Source organism: Castor canadensis, chromosome 7, assembly GCF_047511655.1.
Source record: "Castor canadensis chromosome 7, mCasCan1.hap1v2, whole genome shotgun sequence".
Taxonomy (NCBI): domain Eukaryota; kingdom Metazoa; phylum Chordata; class Mammalia; order Rodentia; family Castoridae; genus Castor; species Castor canadensis.
The window spans coordinates 65,236,653-65,251,553 of NC_133392.1; the positions used below are offsets into that span (position 1 = coordinate 65,236,653).

A 14,901-nucleotide genomic window follows, 5' to 3' on the forward strand; every position below is an offset into this window, starting at 1 on the left:
CTGTTGGTGCTTGGGTACAAGTCGCCTTGGAAGGCACTGGCTTTCTCTAACCCTCCAGGTATATTCCCTTTCTGTAGAAACATTAGCTCCAGCCACTGCCACCACGCCTTTCTCTCCACACCTTCTTCACTGGGAAGCTTCCTTAAATATTTTTTCCCCATTACTGGCTTCTGATTGGTCCTAGTTCCCCTCCTGGGCTTTCTGATAACCCAAATGACTTTCTGCTTCTAGAAAGTCCAAATGGCTGAAAAAAATACGCATGAAGAAATGTTCAATATCCCTGGCCATAAAGAAAATGCAAGTCAAAACCATGTTAAGATTCCACTTCACTCCTGTTAGAATGGCTACCATCAAGAACACAAACAACAACAAATGTTGACAATGATGTGGAAAAAGCAACCCTCATACACTGTTGGTGGGAATAAATTAGTACAACCACTGTGGAAAGCAGTATGAAGGCTCCTCAAGAAGCAAAAAATAGAACTGCCATATAATTCAGCAATTCCACTCTTAGGGATATACCCAAAGGAATGTGACTCAAGTTATAACAAAGGCACCTGCACACTTATGTTTATTGCAGAATTATTCACAATAGCTAAGCCATGTAAACAGCCAAGATGCCCTATGACTGATGAATGGATTAAGAAAATGTGGTATTTATATACAGTGGAATTTTATTCAGCCACAAAGCAGAATGAAATTTCATTGTTTGCAGGTAAATGGACAGAACTGGAGAACATCATTTTAAATGAAGTTATCCAGGTTCAGAAGACCAAAAGCTGCATTTTTTTCTCTCATATGTGGAATATAGACTTAATACAAATAAAGTAATATGAAAAACAGGTCATGTTGAGGGGAGGGCATTAACAGGAGAGGGAGGGTAAAAGAAGGAAGTTAAGGTGAATGTGATTGCTGTAGTCTCTATACAAGAAGGACCACAGAATTTTTAAACCTGTTGAAACCACCATAAGAAGGGGACTAAGGTAGAAAGAAGAAAAATGGAGGGGATGAACCAATTCTGATTATAATACATCTATACATGGCAATGTCACCAGGAACTCCCTGTATAGCTATCTTAAACAAACAAAAGTGTTATTTTTTTTCTTTTACAAAATAATCGAAGAGGAGGATGGAACAGGTCTGAAGAGGTTGTTAGCAGTGGGAGGGGGAGGAGGTGGGAAAAGGGTGTGGGAAGGTGAATAGATGCAAATACTGTGTACACATGTATGTAAATGGAAAAAGGGTAACTGTTGAAGCTATTCCAGGAATGGGGGAGGGTGAATACAGGAGAATGGTAGAGGGAGTGAATTCAAGTATGATATATTTGATATATTGTAGGAACTTTGTAAATGCCACAATGTACCCCCTCCCAGCACAACAATAAAACAAAACAAAATCAAAAAAGTACTATAATTGCTTTTAGGAGGTTAAACGATGTCATAGAATGATGTAGAAAATCCAGTCCATTCTGTCCTTTGCTTCCTGGCCTGTGTGTATGGAGTTCCATGTGGGATCTGACAGAAGCTGTTCAGCATGTTCTTTTAATAAGAGTGTGTATGTTCACTGGATTATCAGTTTCATGGAAGACAATGTTCTGTGGAATCTACAGGGCTGTGGGATTGAGGATAAAACCCAGCTGGAGGCACGAATTGTCACCCAAGCCACCTCACCCACCTAATTAGATGAGGTGGAGATATAGAAATGGCCCAGATCTAGCTGGATGGTACCTGATGGAATGTGAACACAGAAAAGACCTTTAGGTCACTTTAAGTATTTAATACATTTTTCAGATCAGAGAACACATGCATAATTTTTGGTACTGGATATCTTGGCTGTATTATTCAGTAATAACAAATGGTTGAATGGTGAAGCCATTGCTTAGTGGTCATACAGGCAGGATCTATACTGAGATTCAGTTGAAACCTGGGCCCTGCCCTCTGGTGGCCCCTAGTTTTGGGGCAAAACTTGGATGTAAACCCATATATTCTCTGTGGACTCTTTGACTTTCAATTCTGTGTTCAAGAATGATGAATTGCTGAGCAGAAATGTGAAGCCAGCTCTCAAAAGGGTAACAAATTGGGTGTAGAATATTTTTTCTCCACACTGTGACCTTTGTGTCTGGGGATGTAACTAGGGGCTGGGACCTCAATTGGACAGATAGTCAATATTCCTTCTTTATTCTCATTCTTCACCCCTTATGCAACTTTCCATCTTTATTTCTCAGACCATTCTTTGACTTGCTGTTTGTCTCATTGTTCTATTTATTTTCTCCATCCCTCCTGACACGTAGTAGGATTGCAGTAAGCATTTGAAGTAACGAATGAATGAGAGGAACTATGGCCTACTGTGAAGGCAATGAAAAGACTGGTGATTAAGAAAAACAAAAAAGCACTGCTTTAAAATCTTAACTGACTTGTTTTCCAGCTCGCTGCATTTGCAAAAATATATAAATAATGTTTTTATTCAGGGACTAGTTTTATTTTGGATAAGTATTGAAAAATATCCCCACTTTTCATGTGTGTATATAAACAACTAGTAATATAAGTTTTAAAGAAGATATTTTACCAAGCCATTTATTTCATTTGATTAAGCCATTAGAAAAGATTAGAGGTGTCTTTAGTTCTGGGGAGATAAGTTTAACAGGGAGCAGATTTAAGAAACATCTGGGCAACATACACAACACCTCTCTGTTCTCTTATCTTTAAATGCAGCTGTTTATATATATTTTTTTATAACAGATAAGAGTGATAAGGTGGAGGCAGACCATTTGAAACCCCCAGTTTCTTATATCTCATGCAGGTTTCTTCTCATTGCTTGCTTCTGATATATAAACATATGGAGAACCTAGAGTTTCATTTTTCTTTTTTTTTTCCTTAAAGAATATTATCTCTATCTTTTAAAAAAGTGTCATCACCCAGTGATTTAACACTACAGTTTGAGCCTTCTGTCTTGAATAAGGCTATTGTTAAAGAACCCAACCCCACACCCCTGCCTTGCTTTAGATAATTGTTCCTGTCTGTGCACTTAGAGAACGTGCATGCTGAGATTACTGACCAAATGAGCGCATTTTCTCGATAAGCAAGGAGGAAGACTTGTGAGGCAGGATTCCCTTGATTTCTTGCTTTGCTTTTATTAACTCTGCAGAGCAGCTGAACTACTGTAGGCTGTTGGGATGTGTGGTTCAAAGTCTGTGAACAAGGACTTCCAGTTTCTGCATAGGGTCAGCTGAGTGGGCAGCAGAAGGACCATTAATAGCTAAAAGTGACAGTGACATACATCAGTTTCTTGGTGATAATTGTCAGAAGGCTGCCATGATAGAAAAGAATAGGGAAGTTGTTGAACAGTCTTTTCTTTTCCATGCAATTATGAAGACTAACTCAGTGTTGGTTTGGTTGTAAGCCTATGTACCGATCAGTTTTCAATCCTTGAAAATACTGGTGGGGGAGTCTTAATGCGCTTCCTGTTAAATTCAGTAGAGTGGAATTCAGAGGAAGCAGTGGAATTTTCATAAAGTCTATTATTGCATGACTGACACAAGTAAAAGCAAAGCATTTTACTTAGAGCCACTTCATACACCATGTGAAAGCAGCAGTGTGTGAGCAGGATCTCGGTGGTACATTTACTAATTGCTCTTCTCTGTCGTGAGACATTGCTAGGAGACCCCAAAGAATCTTATGCTATGGTTTTTCAAAGCCACGTCCTGAAAGAAGTTGAGACCTGGGTCAGTTACAGCCTGTGCTTGTGAGGATTCCATGTGCAAGTGGGAAAGGTGAACAGGTAACTGACCTTGAGTACCACTTTGAAAGACATTAAACTATGTAGAGAGGTCCTATGAATAGGATGTAAGCAGAGCATCTTAGGAGAGTCTTACAGAGCTAATTTCACAGAAAGACTATGTCTTTTCTTCCTGAATTTAGACAGTTCTGTCACTACCTACCCATACTCCTAGACAAGTCAGATCTTCTTCCTGGGTTGCAGTGGGCGTATTTATAAAAGTAGAACCCTGTCCCAGGTACCTGCTGTTCAACCTTTATTTTTTTAAACACATTCCTCCTAAAGACATTGTGTAATATGATCCAGCACATAATTGTAATTCTCACTTTGTGTGTGTGTGTGTATTTGGTCCTTCATCAAGCAGTTCTTCCCACTGTATTTCAATCCAGTCCTTTCCATTAAAAAATGATGTTCACAACCCATTAAGTTGGTTTTGCACACAGCCATACCAGTTGCTTTTTTGTCTCATTCTGGATCTCAGTTTTCCTGGGTGGGATGGCATATCTGTTGCATTTTGTGGGAACATTCCTGGAGTGTGTGTTATATCCGTAGAGCCTTTTTGAAGTCTGATCTAATCTGCAAGGTTCAGTGTTTCTTTTGCATGCTACAGTTTAGAACAGTGATTCTCAATGCATGGCTTGCAGCTCACAGTGGCCTACCAAAGTCTCCCTGCTGAACTAGACAGTGAGATAAAAATGCAAGGCCTCCAACCTGTTCTCGTTGTTCGATGATGTGAAATCCTCTAGATTGGGAAGGTTTTGATTGGTGTCCCTCACTCTCAGGTGTGGTGAGAGGAGGCGGAAGCCTTTTAAGAACTTTCTTTCTTTCTTTCTTAGGAAAGGATCCTGGGTTATCTCCTTGGCTTCCATGCAGAGCTGTGTTTCTGCCCAGCAGCCACACTGGTTCCTTGGTTTGGCCCCACTACTCACTGCTTGGCTGAAGGAAGATGCTTTCTTTTCAGAGTTCCCAAAGCGAATTGCTTAGGCTTCTGGCCATCCCTCCTTATTTGTGACTAGAACTGAACCTGTATTGAACTGATATGGGCTGGGATGTTGCAGAATGGGCTGCTTATCCTAAATGATAGTTTGGGTGAAATGATCTCTGTGATTTTTTCCAATTCTAGTATTTTTAATATTGTCCTCAGCTCTAGGTCCCATGTGAAAATATAGCCCCTGGTGGAATTTCTTTTCACCTTGAGTGATTGTTTTGTTTGCATCTGGTCTGCAATGAGCAGTCACAAGGTCTCTATTGCTCCCCATTTCAAAGGCAGCATTTCCACTGGAGCTGCTCATAGGATTTGTTTTCTTCTATAGGGATATCTTCTGCCTTTGGCTCATAACAGCATTTGGCAGAGTAACCAAACCTCTGCTTGCTCTGGTTGCCCACTTCAGTCTCTTCTCTAATTTATTTTGAGTTACTTCTTTCTTAGGTCAATTCCTCTCAGCAGTTGACACTCCTGTTGTTACAGTTTTCCAATCAAAAAAATGACTTCAAAAGTAGACACTTGATAGACGCATTTCCACCACGTGGGGGAAATGTGGCTCTTTACTTTCAAATTTGTCACCTTTGGCCCCACTTTGCTTCCATGTGGACATCTGTTGTTCTCTAAAGGCTACACTGGGAGAAACTTCAGGGTCTTTTCTCTCTCTGGTACCCCTATCTTTACCCTTACTAATATTTGAATATTTATCGCATTTAAGTCCCTAATAAAAATACCATGCCATATTAACTTTTAATTTTCTCAGATTTATGAGGAACACCAAAAAGCATATGCTATCTCTGGAATGCACTGGAGAAAAGAAGTTGGTTTGTCACAGAATTTATTTATTTCTGTGGGAATAGTGCCAGTACCCTATGCTGCATGGAGTTTGATTTGTTGCAGAACATTTCTTTCCTCCCCAAACTGTGTATATTTGTTAATGACTTAATTTATAGACCAAGAAGAGACTTAGATATTCTTGGTTTACAGATATCCTAAAAGAGTGATGTCAGCTGGTTGTCAGAATTCCTATCTGATTTAATTTCTTGACTCTGGAAGAGGTTTGGGAGAGAATTTTCATGCATGTTTTAAAATATGTAGCTGCAGATATCTCAGGTCAAAAGGCAGCCCTAGAATCAGTTTTAAAAAGTAAGTCTCATCCATTATTAATGGTAGGGCTTTGTTCAATTATTTCATTAAAAATAACAGTTCAGTAATATGCCTTTGGAAATTAAACATAGTCAAAAAGTATATATGAAAAGTTTATTCTGGCATTACTTATCCCAATAAAAATTATATACCACCAAATATCCAAGTAATGCAACATAATTTTTAATATACATGCACTTTAATGTAGAAAAACTGTTTTAATCTTTCAGGTTTTAAGAAATAAACTTGACAAAGATATAACCTCTGTACATTAAAATGTATCCAACTTAAGTGTAGAATTTACTGAACTTTCACAAAATCACACCCTAATATCACTCTCATGTAACACTCACCACAACCAAGATGTGGAATATTTATAGTCACATCCTTCTACCTCTACCTCCAGCAGCATTCTGACACCATAAACAAATTTATAGTTTCTAAAACTTCATATACCTTGAATCAAAAATCTTTTATGCTTGTCTTTTTTCCTTCAGCACAATGCTTTTGAGATTTAAACATGATGCTGCATGTATCAATACTTTGTTCATTTGCATTATTAAGGAATGTTGATTTTAAAGATATACAACAATCTGTTTACTGACAAACTGATGATGGATATTTTGGTTGTTTATAATTTTTGGCTATTATAGATAAAGCTTCTAATTACATTTGTATAAAAGAATTTCTGTGAATATGTGCTTTAATTTTTCTTGGGTAAAATAAATTGGAGTGTAATGTCTGGAGAGCATTCTGTGTGAATATTTAACATTATTATTAAAACTGCTGAACTGTTTCAGTGTAATTATACCAATTTATCTTCCCAACAACAACACGTGAATGTTTCAGTTGTTCTACTTTCTTGTCAACACTTGATATTGTCAGTCTTCTAAATTTTAGCCATGTTTATAAAGGAAAGTGGGATCTTTTCATTTCTATTTCTCCAGTGAATAAATGATTTGGGATGTTAAAAAAAAAAAAACAGTTCACAGACTCCACAAGGTATATTGTCCTTTGTATAGAGTAGATACCTAACGAATGAACCAAAGATGACAAGGCTAGCCTCATTCTGTAAATGCAAAATGTGATTACTAAGCCCACAAAGGAAGCCTTGGTTCCACACTTATCATTCTTATTTGTTGTTTTCAGGTTTGTCCTTCTGATGTTGGAGAAGCAGCAGAAATATTTGAAAAAATAGATACCAATTAATGATTTACTGTGGATTTTGGCATACAGTCTTATGTTGAGGCCAACTACCACTGAATTAAATCCTTCTAAACTAAAAATTGGACCACCCATCTTGTTCCAAGAAAAATTGTTTTATTGATAGCATTCGGTTTATATGTGATTAAGGCAGTCAAATAAAAATGTGAATTAAACATTAGGTTATTTCTGCCTCCCATATTTATTTGGGTTTAATTGGATGGTAAAAATTCAATGTCACATAATTATGGAAATCCATGTTGTAAAATAAAGTGTTTGTCTTCCCAAACTAAACTTTGTTACAGATGAGATACATTTAGGAATGGTTGACTTGCACACATACCAAACACCTTCCACACCCTCAACACACACACGTGTGAATATTGACTTATCTATATCTACAGATCGTGAATATGTGTATATGCATACACTCACACTTATACATACATCCCTAAAATATACAGACACATTTACCATAATAGTTGATTGTCCAAAATAGCAGCTTTATTAATAATTATGCCAACATAATGGATATAAACTGGGACTCTTCCAGTTGAATTGGGGTGCATAGTCACCTATTTATATAGTATGTTCTTTTTTATTTTATCATTTTTGGTTTTTGAGACAGGGTGTCCAGGCTTGCCTGGAACTAACTATGTAGCCCAGGTTGGCCTCAAACTCACCATCTTCTTGCTTCCACCTCATGAGTCTTTGGATTACCATCACACCTAGCATTTGTGGTCTTTTAATATTAGTCAGAAAGTCTTCAAAAGATTGGTTACTCTGTGCTGGAGATTTTACACATTTACTCTTATACCATCATGGTGGGGGAAGTGTAGTAAAGACGGCATATTCTTTAATAGAATCAGTCACTTTTCCCTGAGATGTTGAAGCTAATTCTGATGATCTCAGCTGTAGAATTGGCAGGGTTATTAACAGATTCGCCTCCATTGGTTTTTTTGAAGTCTTTGTTGCTTGCATTTTTTATGGAGGTAATTTGATTTTTATTAATTGAAGTAGTGGAGAAGTTTGGCAACTAGGTACTCCACAGACATGCTGTTTCCTCTTCTTCGTTTACTTTTCTCTTGTTAAAGTCATCAAAATGTTGACAGCTGCATAGCTCTTTTTAAAGCATTCATAACCTGACAGATATTACAGATATTTGTCATTTTACTTCCAGTAAGTGACAGCTGAAATTAGCTTTTTGCAGTATTGGAAGATAGCACGGGTGTAGTGAGTCCAGTCAAATTTGTCTCGCATTTCTTTAATGTACAAGTGATCTGTAGTCTTGTTAAGGACTGAGGGCTGGAGAAAAATGGATAAAGGATCTAGTAACCATTTGTTTTGGGGTTTGCTGGAAATAAAATTGGCCCCTCAGAGGGCTGGTAAGTCTCATCAGTACAGGAGTCCTGAAGTACCACATTCTTCAATCATGCTCTCAACACTCAATCCCTCCATGCAATCCTTAAGCAGAAAGCCCCTTCCATTGAGCAGAACACTCCAGGGTTAGAGGTTCAGTCTTTTCAAAGCAGTGTAGTCAGTTCCTAAAAGCACTGAAGGTTTCTTACATGGAGCTTAAAGCTTTGTCTTCATGATACCTACTACTGATTCTCTACCACTGTGATATAAGTCCTCAATCTAGTGTTTCCTAAAACAGTAACAAAGATGCCTAGCATCATATTCATTGTGGTAGGCATTGTGACAAATACTTTTTTTGTGGTACTGAGGTTTAAACTTAGGGTTTCATGCTTGCTAGGCATACACTCTACCACTTGAACCACACCTCCAGCCCATTTTGCTCTGGTTATTTTGGAGGTAGGGTCTGGCTTTTTGCCCAGGCCGGCCTTGACCATGATCCTCCTGTTTTAAGCTTCCCACCATTGCTGGAATGATAGGTGCACACCACCACACCCAGCTTTTTTTCCCATCGAGATGGGGTCTCATGAACTTTTTTGCCTGGGCTGGTCTCAAACTGAACTCGAACTACAATTCTCCTCATTTTAGCCTCCCAAGTAGCTAGGATTACACGTTTGAGCCAGTAGCACCTGACTCCGACAAGCACTTTTTATGCATTTCCTCATTGCATTTTCCCAAGCTTAGTGAGCAAGCATTATTATGATGCCTAATTTTAAGAAACTAAGACTTAGAAGGGTTAAAGGAACTTGCAAAAAATGATTCATACAGCTTGTAAGTGACAGATTCAGAATTCTTTTCCAAATATTAGGCTAAACTAATGCTTTGTGACATTGCAGAAGTCACAAAAGCCCTCTGGCCTCCTTTCCCATGTATATTTTGGGGATGGTCATGCATCTCTCTTAGGATGTTCATAGACATTAAATGAGATAGTGATGCCTGAAGTGTTTCCTGTGGAATGATGTGCACATGTGACATTCTCTTAATGCCGTCATCATAAGCACCATCAAGGTCACACACTACCAGTCTGATGGCATCTTCTAGGCTGTTGGTTTTGCTTTATTTTTTCACTGTGTTACATTCTGTCACCCCTTTCTACTCACTAATTTAAAGCTTATCCATTTTTCAAGGCTCAGGATAAATCCTTCTTTTGCTATGAATTCAATTTAGGTTTTCTTAGTCTCCAAAAATATTTCTCTTTAGTGCTCTGTTGCATGTTCTCCAGTTCAGATGTTTGTAGTTGTAAGTCACAGGAAAAAACTAATAAAAAATCTCAGACTATCTGAAAGCAAAAAAGGTCGTTGGTGGCTGTCATGATAGCAACAGTTTTAAACAAGGTGAGAACCAGAAACTTAGCTCATCTGACCTGGTCTACTTACCTTTCCATTTTCAGCAACTCTTCCTCAGCAAAGGATCCCTTACTGAGGGGCTTTGCCCCACTGCACAGTGGTTTCACACCCTTCTTAAAACTGTATGTATCCTGGTTGAAGTCCAGCAGGAGAAAGGAAGTTCCCTTAGGGCTGAAGCAGAACCCCCCCAGATTGAACCTCATTGGCCTGGCAGGCTTAAATGGGGTCTTTTTCCATCCTAGAACCAATTTCTGTGACCAAGTAGAGTGAACTCTACTGATAGGATTTAGACAGTTGGGCCCCATTGTGGGACAGGAGAGTGAAGTCAATTGTTCATGAACTAGATCTGGTGAACTCCTGGAGAATGTTAGAAAGAGGGAAGGGGAGGAATTTATAAAGGCAGTCAGCCAGCAATTTACCAGCTTATTCTGTATGTGTAAATATGACCTGCTTGTTTTGCATGTGTATTACTATCTACCCATTTATATTCTCAACAGGATGAACATTCCTTGAGTAAAGGGACCTTGCAGTGCTGTTTTTCTTTTCTTCTTTTTTTTAAATCTCCCACCCATTCTAGCACATCTGACCTCCTTATGTGTTATGTATGTTCAATAAGAATGTCAAATGTTAACTTTTGCTAGATAATTATGTTATCTAAAATGGAATAAGCTACAAAAGCAAATATCCAGTAATTCCATATACTACCATGAGGAAGGGGAAGTAGGTAAGATGGGAGATAATAACAAAATTAAAGTTTAAGGTAAGCCTACAACAGTGAATACTGCCCCTTATTCAGGTGTGGCTTAATCACACAGTTGGATGTGCTCTGCAGTCTTCAGTTAACCTATTGATGGGTACTGAAAGAATGTTTTGAAGGGAGAAAGTTCTTGTCTTTTTAGCATGTTAAATGCATTGTTAATGACATGGGAACTTTCAGACCACTATAGATTTATGATAGGCAGTGCTGCATGAAGGAAAGCTATATTAACCTTTTGTTGATTTGAAGTCGCTTTACCTTATGCTCAGGAGCCCAATTAATATTATTGATTTGAATCATACTCATCAAGATCAACTTACTTTGTGTTAATTTCCTTCAACACAGAAAGAGCTGAAGTCAAGCACAGAGGAGTTGAGACAGAATGATTGATTTGACTATGAAAAGCATGTTTTGTACCATAATCTTGTTTTAATGCTTCAGTAGTTAAATTGTGCCAAATTGCTTTTGATGAGGCAATCGTTTTCTGGTTGGGATTCTGCTCAGGCCTTATGTTGGTCATCTATTTCCACAATAATGCTACCTAAGGAACCACCTCCTTTATTCTCTAGCTCAGAGGTCTGTAAGTTGATTGTGGTTTGGCTGATCTAGGCTCTGCAGCTCTGCTCCAGGGTGCAGTGCAGCAGCCAGCTTGACTCTAGGCTCCATGTAGCTTTAGATTTGCTTCATGTGTGTGTGTTGTGGGGTCCAGGGAGAAGGGACAGAGGCAGTCTGGATAGGCTTATCTTATGGTAGGTCAGTGGAGTGTAGAAGCCAGGCCAGTAACACAAGCACACTTAGGGCCTCTGCTCACATTACATTGTTGAATGAGCAAGTCTCATGGCCAAGATGAATGTAATTGGGGCAGGGAAGTAAACTCTGCCCAAGGCAACTATTGCTGAGCAGTAATCCAAATTACCATGGACTTTCTGGTCATGTAACTCTTATGTAAGAGAGCTTAGGTGAGCTATTGGTCCTTCATCATCATTATATCAAGCAGATTTCTTCAACTGCACTTGGAGAAAAGACTTTGGAATTTCATGTAGGAATTAGCTTGTGGAAACACCCACTACTGTACGGGTAGATTGCGAACACCTCAAGAGCAAAGATAGCATCTTATTTTCTCTTGGATCTTAAAGAACCCAGCACATAGTAGACACTTAGTATGTACTGATTGAATGAGTAGATGAATGAGTAATAATGAATGGCAATCTTGTTTCCTTTGTAAATAAAACAAGGAATGTATGATAGAAGTTCATAGGAGGAAAAGTCATCGAGGAGTTTAGGCAATAACCTAAAGTGTACAGACATACATGGTGTATATCTGTGTGACCCATACTATACTATACTATTCTTTCTTTCTGTCTATCTATCTATACACACATTCATGCATGTATATGTTTATAGATAACTATATATTGTATGTATACTAGAGTGTGTGCATGAATATATGTATGTGTCTATACATATCAAATATTATGCAGTATCTATTTTATATTTTATATTTTAATTTTTCTGTTAACTTTAGGACAAAGGAAACTGATGACCAGAAAAGCTAGGATTTCCCAAGGCCATACACCTAAAAAGGGTCTGAGGTAGGATTTGAACCTCAGTTGTCTAGCTCCAATTCAAACGCTCCATCTTGGAACTGTTTTGTGGAAGGACTTCATGAGTTTTTATTTTCTTCCTCATTCACAAGGTCCTTCCATTTACCTTGAGCCTGACTGACTCAGCGCAGCATCAGTTCCCCTGAGACTGGTCTGTTAAAAGTGGACACATGGAACTTAAGAAAAAATGGAGCAAATGGCTGGAGATAGAGGGCTGCTTTCCCTTTCCATTGGAAATTAATGCTCACTGTATAAAAAACATAAAGCTCATCCATCCCCAGGGACTTGCCTGACATTTTAAAACTTTCATCTACTTTAATTCATGGCATTCAGGGTAGGGATTTACACATTGCTGAGCTCCAGTGGCTAGTTGGCTGGGTGTGCATTTCCTCTCCTGTCGAGCTGGGCTGAGCTTGCTTCAGGCCCAAATTATATAGCTTATTTAGCTCCCCCTAAAAACAATAATGGGCCTATTCAGATTTTATCTGTAATTTTACCTTGTTGTTTAGCAGTATTAATAATGCTGTTGTAAACCAGGCCAAGGCAGCCCTCACTGAATTTTCTAGGCTTTAGTGGTAGGATAAACAGCTACTTGCAGAGCACAAAGGGAAACATGTAGATGGTCTCACTGTAAGTTAGACATGCTCGCCTGGATTGGAGCCATGTTAATATCACATCTTGTGGATTTGGCAAGGGCTTTAAGAGTCCTGTATTTCAAGTTGGTTTTTATAGAAACTTGCTGCAGAACTGGGCAGGATTAATCATGGCTGAGATATATCACACTTAGTGCAGTATTAAATTCTAGCAATGGAACGATGCAAAACCAGTTCATAACCTTATAAGAACATTGTGTGCTACAGTAATCATGGAGAAATACTGTATATCCAAATTAATGGAGAAGAAAATGTCCCACACTCTGTTTTTGGTGTCAGCAAGGTTCCTGGATGGTATTCATTTCTTCTCCTTTACCCTACATGAAAGCTGGCCAAGACAAGCCTTGTGTCTTTTTGCAGTTTATTGTCACCATAGACTTGTACACCTGGGAGGGGCTCTGCTAAACACTGAGTAGAACTTGGGCATTAAAAAGTGCTTATGGCTCTGTTCCTCCCATCATGGAGTGGTTTCTCCATGTCTGTAATGTGTACGGAGTTCATTGCTATTCCAGAGTCCTACCCTTGTCCCCATGCACTGCACCCCCACCAGCCAGAGCTTATTAATTTTCATAGATCTGATTCCTTCCTGAAGTAGATATCTTCATTGGAAGACTTTTGGAAATGAGTTTGAGTGCCACTTGTGCCCCAGAAATAAGTTTTACCATCTAATTTGGCTGAAATATTTTGTTGGATAAAGATAAATTTTAAAAAGAAATTAGATAGCAGTGTGAGAACTTGTTAATGTCTTCTTTCCTCTCTAAAATTTATCATCCAGTGAAAGAAATGATAAAATAGATCTGCACAGGGGCCCATGGAGTCTCCTTGACAAACCTTTAAAGCCAGGAGAATATATGGGCTGAGTGAACGGATCTCTCATGGCTAGGATTCTAGGCGTGTGATGGGCTGAGTTGTATACACACCTCTGTCTTCTTTTTCCAATTATAATCATCAACACAAACTCTATCTTGTGGCCATTTTAGAGTGGTCCTGCCTTTTATTTCACTGTGGGAAATGACTAACAGGCCTAAAGTCCTTAGCTAACTTAAGTCTTATACAAATGAGAAAGACAGCGGTGTGGGGTCTGCCATAGCCATCTGACTCAATCTCTTGCCCATGAAACAGCATGAAGATATAGTAGCTTATCAAAGGCTCCACTCAAATCTGTCATCGGCTCTTTGATGATCTAACTTTGTTTTCAGCTTTCCTATGACATAAACTTCCCTCTTTAATTGGTGGTGGAACATTTTCTGAAGATTTTAGAGCCTGCCATGATGAGATAGATGCAAGGGAAGAATATGCCAAAGAGAAATTATTTGCGTGATAATGGATCACTGTGGCCTACCATGAATGTACATGCCAGGGTTTGGACTCATTAGTTTTCAGGCTTCCCAGCTCAATGAGTCTGCTGAATGGGGCTGAAGAGCCAAGCTGAGAGGCTATCTCTGGTTCCTCAAAGATAACCAGTTTTCCTGCTTTTCCCAATTCGCTCCTCATGACTGTGCACACAGTCAGGCATCTGTATTCCTTAACTTCCTTCTATTTATGTATACAATAAACTCCTATCAAATACTAGTGATTACTTCTTTTTCTCTTTTCAGTTTTCAAATTGGATCTTTCTCCTTCTGAAAGTTAAGTGAGTCACTTAAATTTAATTTTACAGTCTTTTTGAGTCCAGATAATATGAATGCTGATTTTGCCAGACACAAAGCTAGTTCAGTCATACCCTGCTTCTGGGATTGTTGCTATACACATCACGATACCAATAAATAGATGCTTTCTGGCATTTTCACTACAGGCTTAAAAGAAGTATGCCCCTTTCCATGTTTACAAGTGTTTCTGGGAAAGGGCTGGGCACAATGGCTCATGCCTATAATTCCAGCTACCCAGGAGGTACAGATGGGGAAGAACGTAGTTGGAGGCCAGCCCTGGCAAAAACCCAAACAATCCAGGCAAAATGGTGCGTGTCTATAATCCCACATAAATGGGAGGCATAGGTAATAGGACTGCAGTTCAAAGCTGC

General features: G+C 38.8%; 1 protein-coding gene and 1 long non-coding RNA gene across 13 annotated transcripts in view; both read left to right on the forward strand.

Moving 5' to 3' along the window:
* Window positions 1–7,291, forward strand: part of LOC141424822 (uncharacterized) — a 206,620-nt gene extending 199,329 nt beyond the window's left edge. For both annotated transcript variants that reach the window (XR_012449758.1, XR_012449757.1), the window contains exon 2: window positions 7,052–7,291. This is a non-coding gene — a long non-coding RNA (uncharacterized lncRNA). The remainder of the gene's footprint in view (window positions 1–7,051) is intronic.
* The window catches only part of Lrmda (leucine rich melanocyte differentiation associated), a 1,025,409-nt gene that overhangs the window by 225,113 nt on the left and 785,395 nt on the right, over window positions 1–14,901 (forward strand). The window lies entirely within an intron of this gene.